The sequence below is a fragment of the Branchiostoma belcheri genome, unplaced genomic scaffold, assembly GCF_001625305.1.
Source record: "Branchiostoma belcheri isolate BF01 breed outbred unplaced genomic scaffold, Haploidv18h27 scaffold3, whole genome shotgun sequence".
Taxonomy (NCBI): domain Eukaryota; kingdom Metazoa; phylum Chordata; class Leptocardii; order Amphioxiformes; family Branchiostomatidae; genus Branchiostoma; species Branchiostoma belcheri.
Window position 1 is genome coordinate 1455190 of NW_017803909.1, and position 6000 is coordinate 1461189.

At 46.6% G+C, this 6000-nt stretch overlaps 1 protein-coding gene across 5 annotated transcripts in view; it reads right to left on the reverse strand.

Annotated features, from left to right (window-relative positions):
• LOC109473712 (cysteine-rich secretory protein LCCL domain-containing 2-like) overlaps positions 1-6000 on the reverse strand; it is a 39129-nt gene that overhangs the window by 15951 nt on the left and 17178 nt on the right. The window contains exon 1 of one of the 5 annotated variants that reach the window (XM_019773691.1): positions 5604-5847. The exons of the other annotated variants lie outside the window; for them this stretch is intronic. The gene's annotated coding sequence lies outside the window, so the exon portion shown is untranslated. Of the gene's footprint in view, positions 1-5603; positions 5848-6000 lie in introns of those variants that run through there. 5 annotated transcript variants of the gene reach the window in all.

Here is a 6000-nt window from a genome sequence, read left to right on the forward strand (position 1 = left end):
GGCTGGCCGACCGCCACGGCCTGTAGTGTCTGTTACCAACCTGGGCCGGCCTCCAACGCATCGTAGACAATACAAAGCATGATGTCCCAAGACCTTTTCAACGATACAGGCGTTCACACCTGCTCCTCTTCCACAACACAACTCAGTATGGACTTCGTGGTTTAAAATATGCTGGCCTCTATGTAGCCAAGAGATCGGCTGCAAGAGGACTATCTACCCAGTCTCCTGCAGCTAGAGATGCCGGGGCAAACACAACTGCATCCAGATGGTGGTTTTGATTTTGATGGGCAGACACCAACTCTGGGTAGACTCCAATTTCCTACCAACTTAGTCACCTAATTGGGAAATACTTGTGGTCACAAAAATAAGGGTCAGGTGTCTATAAGTTCTGTTTGTATATTGTCCATGTAACGATTTGTATTTCCCTACACACAAAACCACATAACGACAGTCATAATTGGCCAGATATAAATAACTTTCCCCAATTTCTTTTCAGAAACTGTCTGCAGCTGCCAATGTTGCATGCCTCCGACTGATTTGGAGTTCTCCCCATGGTTGAACAGCTTGGTATTATCAGACAGCCTCAGTGACGGATTTGCACCAGACGGGGGTGTTGAAGAGAGAGAAGGCGAACTAATGGCTTGTAAAGATAGTTCTGCTTTCAGCATGTTCTCCTCGGGGACCAAGCCTTAGACTCAGCTATTCGACAAGCTTTGTAGAGGGACTTTGCACATTTTTACTTACAGAATTCTTACACTTGACCCTCACATATAGGCACATGTTCCATGTAAGATAACAGGCTACCTATCCAACAAATCCGCGATGCAACGATGGAAATCTCCTCCATGTTGAGAACACGATTTGTGAAGAGCTCGCCGTCGCTTCTGTGTACGGGATGAAGTGTAAAGGTAATGAGGTACGCACATGCTGTTAAGCTGAGTACGAAACTAGTGAAAACAATCTGGATAGTTGAGATGCCGCACTGGGCCTACTGGAAACATTTTCAAGCCATTTGCCCACCGAGTCCACCACGAAAAACTAATTATCTTCGATTTAGAAACTATGTATGGCTCGAGGGAAAAATGCACCTGTGCTATATTTATTTGACTTGGCTTTGATGACTTAGAATATAGGCTTAGCAGATTCGATCCGTTAAAGTGCAAGTGGCGAGGAGCTATCTGAAAGGATGAGCCTGGTTCTGTGGCTGCTATAGGACTTACCGTTGGGTTTTAGGTGTTGGTCTTTAACCCATTAACGTCAAATGTGTCGTAAATGTATCACTACATGTGTCGTTACATTCCGTGGTGTCCGAACTGTCTAAACATCCTACATCCGGGCGAGGACTTTCCGTGTGACCTGGTCATTACTGGAACCTCCCAGGGACAGCGATGACGACAGAGGGGGGACTGCAGAGATTTGGTTTTAACTGGAGGGGATGACGCGGATTATTTCATATCATTACCCTGAAGCCATGGAGAGGAATTCCATACCAGGAATTTCTCTCGTCTGTCCGCCGACTTGGTGAGCATCAGACATCCCAAGGGAGTACTTACACCGCACCCGGTCTCGTTACCCTCAATTAGCCGCCTTAATTTGTAAGTCAGCCGTTTAATTGGTAATTGTTAGGGTACGACTTTGTCCTGGAATGTTCTTCCGTGGAGGATTGGCCCGTCATCATTGGGATGCCACGCTGGAGACACGTCGGCAGAGAGAACAGTACAGAGGAGTGTCCTGCGTCCACCTGTTACACACACGCACCCTAGCCGGTCGGTCCCAGTCGGATAGTTTCCTGCAGAGACTTCGGATAGTGATGCTGTAGATTGGTTGTGCAGAGGTGACAACGTTTACGTCTTTGCGCAAATGCCTTTCATTGTGTGTGCGTGTGCGTCTGCAAGAATAGTCATTTCTACATGCCCAGAAGTCTCCACATCATGTTTTCACGTTATGTTTGTAAACCTCGCCTACCCATTCATTTTATCCCGGAGCCCCGCTTCACTGAGACATAGAGGGGTAAAATTATATCCCGAGTAACACATATCCCATCTAACACCGACGCAATTCAAATTTCCCACCAGTACTTTAAAGCCACCCGACAGCCGGTTCCCATTTCCTGTAGCAACGACAGCACGTCTGTCTATTTAACTTGAGTAATAGCCTTAAATCCTAGATGCTAGTACAGGCAAAGTTAGTGGTAATAGAAACAAAGATTTACTATCTTGCGTTCACCTCCTTCAACGTATAGGTTGACCGAGAACTTCAAAGCCAGACTTCTTAGACACGCTGGGAGGCGGCGCGAGTCGTCTCAAATCATCAGTTCTTCTATTCGTAATTTGATCCACGTGACAAACGCAGTAGGCAGATTCGAATTCTCAGGCGGTTTAGGCCTATGGCTTTCTAAAACCTGCGGAAATTCCGCCAGTTTCCTCCAAACTATAGAAATGCTATTTCTAGTATGCATGGGCCATCACAATTATTGTCAATAATATGTATAATACTGCGATATAATGCTCTTGACAACTTGGGTAGCTATAGACTGTTTTTGATGACTGGTTATCGTAGATCTTCTGAGGCATTGTCATTGATTGATTTAGGTATCGATAATTTCATCAATGAATTCCTCTTATTCTCACACAACCGTGTGTTGTGAAAAGTTGTGAGAGTCATACTCAGATATTCGTCGACGCTCATTCTAAAGCGCTGAAAAGTCGATATAACGTTACAACGACTTTCCCCTACTTTACCCTCTCACAGGGGGGAGTGATTAGTCCCCAGACAAGGAGATTTGTTCTTAAGATCCGAGAACCAGTTGGTAAGGACACCCCTGTGCCTCCAGTCTAACCTATTTGTGATACCGTAGCCCTAATCAGATTAGCCGGTGGCTGAGCCCCTTGACTCTGACCCCGGGATCCCCACGGCGAACCCCGTGCCTAAAACCCGAGACGTTGTCTACATTAACCCCGGAGCAAACTAACGAGTTCTGCCGGTAATGAGGAGCCTTAATTCTATATCGAAGTATATTTTCCTTTCACTTTTCAATTAAGGCACAAAGAAATCACAAAAACAATTTGTCCTGGACGCTTGCGAGCCGGGGACCCGGAACAAAGTAAAGTAACAATCAAGAAATAGAAGATTTCACACCCTCGGGAAGTATTTAGAGTTGAAGTAAATTCCTTATTTTATTTATACATATACTTTGAATTTCTCACCAATTCTGTGCACATCCCACTGCCAGCCTGCGGGAGCCCATTTTGACCTAAACCATCCCCATCACTTCCCGTGACTATACTGTATTCAACTGGCTACGGACACACAAGCAAACAAACAAGCAAACACACCGAAAAAACACCGTATACTAATGTAACGACACGACAGGGTCACCGAGAATTGCCTGTTAAGGTACAAAAGAACTCAACTGCTACAAAATTGAGTTGCTATCTCTATACGGACGCTTGTCCCTACTAGGCTAGCCCCTCACAAACACAACACCGAGGTTCAACAACCCTGACACAGTCTCGTCTCCCCGCCACATGGTCCCCTGTCCATCTGTTAGCGATCCAAGAAAGTACCAACGGCATGGACAAGTTGTACGTGACCAAGCGGAGTCACGGTCATCAGAGGTTATCAGAGGCAGGAAGCTATTGGCGCGATGTGTCGCTTTGAGAGGCTTATATTGTCGGAGGCGGTCCTAAATTAACGTAACGCTAATTTTTCATGGCGATTAAAGATTTGTATGCGGGGAGGGTAGGGCGTAAATTCGTTAGATCAAAGCATACATATCTCTACAATATTCGAAATGCCAGCTGAACAAATTGATATGAAATGAATCCCCCCTTATTTTTTCTTCTATTCTTTCTTTTGTAGACACGACGTCAGTATGCAACAGTGGGGGTACTGTTCGTCAGATTGTTACATACCATATGTGAATATCTACCCGGCGACTGCGGGTGAAAGAAGTTTACATAAGACCAAAGCTTGAGCGTTGTTGCCACATCCCCAACACAAGCATTTGGAAAGACACGGGCTTAAACTTTCAACCCAGAAGGGATCAAACTTGTCGGAAGTGAATGAACGATCCCCCTTTCTTCTTGGCTCAAGTCCACTTGTCTGTGTCTGTATAGCAGGACGAGAAGGATAGACCCGGCTGGATTTGGAGAAGGTCCGAACTTTGCAGTCCTGAGAGAGAAGTCTCCATTCACGTACTTGGGAATGGATATCTAGCGTTGATTAGTATGTTGCGTCTGTTATATACCGGTATGGTGCGCGGAAGCTGAATCATGCAGAGATAATCTTTCATTAGGAACGGATTATTGGAGGTTAAGCGCCTTAGAACCCTTAAGTGCCTTATCAAGGCCTTTAACACAGACCTTCGCGGTGACCGTGGAGCGTGAGTCCCCCTGAGCATCAAGTAACCTTGATTAATAATGTTTAACAGGTACATGATGCCAAACCCATCACCCGGTTCCGTTTCAAAACATTAGGTTCTCGATCATATGAGAGTCAAAGCAGTGAAAATTCAACTGTTAGGCTTTATCATCTTCCTGAAAAAGCAATTTCACTTCGTTGTCCAATAAATTCAAGTCTCCATTGCCCGAAAATATCCTACGTTCTTGTCCGACTATGCATACATTCATTACAGTTTATATGTTTGGTTATAGATAACACCAAACTTGTGTAAGTGTAAGGGGCACGTAAAACACCGTGGGGTGAAGACAACATCTTCGGGGGGCACCCCTCCTGCCTCCGGGTCGGGTGCCTTTTGATTTCTCGCTGTGATTTACTTCCCATCATGAGCCGAACTGTCATCTCCGTTGGAAATAATTCGCGCCCCGTCCTTTTTCCGGCAGCCTGTGGTCTATCCGTCAGGTACTGAGGAAATTGCCATCAGCTGTTTGTTCTTTTAAGGGGGGAGAGTCCCTCTTTAATTCAGAGATGTTGGTTGGTTGGATGGGAGAGCGACTCTCGCGCCCCCGTGCCCAGTTTACCCTGCCACGGCTTAGCTTGGCGCACCCCGCCGACCGACGGTCCGTCTACCGTGGCTCTACCACGTCTGTGATCTGGCGCTAACGTGTGATGACGGAGTCTGAATCCGGAACTTCATCCCAACACCTCATGTCACTGTTCTGTGTGCTTGTACCGTTGCTCTATACATTTCGAAAATTCTTAGCCTATTACGCGAACAATTGAATTGAGATTTTTTTTTCAATCAGGGATTGCAGGAGAAATAGGAAGCAAGGGTTCCTTCTCCACGTGTGATGATCTGTTCCATTAGTCAAGGACATTTGAGCCATTATTCTAACCCACGCATTTCTGGGCAATTTCTCAGATAACATTGGTGACAGCGGGCTGGAAACTACCCGTAAACTTTAACTTCTGACACTGAGTGTGCTAGGCATCTGACTTTACAAGCGTTATTTACTGGCACCAAGCTCTTCAACCTTCTTGCCGGCACGTAAAGACCCGTGCACAACGTTTGAAGACGCAATATGATACCTACCCGAGGATCGTAGGTTCGAGAGAGAAGGAGCAGTTGAATGCTTATGGCAGAGCAGCTTGTCACATTGTAACCCCGTAACTCCTCATCGACCAAGAAAAGACAACCTTACCCGATAAGAGGTAGCTGAATCCGAGAAATCCTTGGGAAACGGGAAGCACAAATCTCTCCGGGAAGCAGAGTGCAGACACGTTCAGGGGAAGGCACGTTCAAACTGCAGCTTCCGTCCCAACTCCGTACGTAAGAGGCGGACGGTGCGTCAGTTCTCCCGACGTCGGTGACGCGAGCCTATGCGTCCTAGCTGAGGTGCTAGGGATCTAAAGCCGGGCCTGCCGGCGCTTCTGTGTCTGTCTTTCTGGCTGAAGTGTAATGTGGCCAAAGAGAGCGTCCTTGCCAAGACCCTATCGCCCGTTAATTGGCTACAGGCCGCCGCTGGGAGTCAAGTCAGCCAATCAAACATCAGCCAGACCTGCGAGACAAGACCGCAGATTCGGGTTCTATTGAAAGTG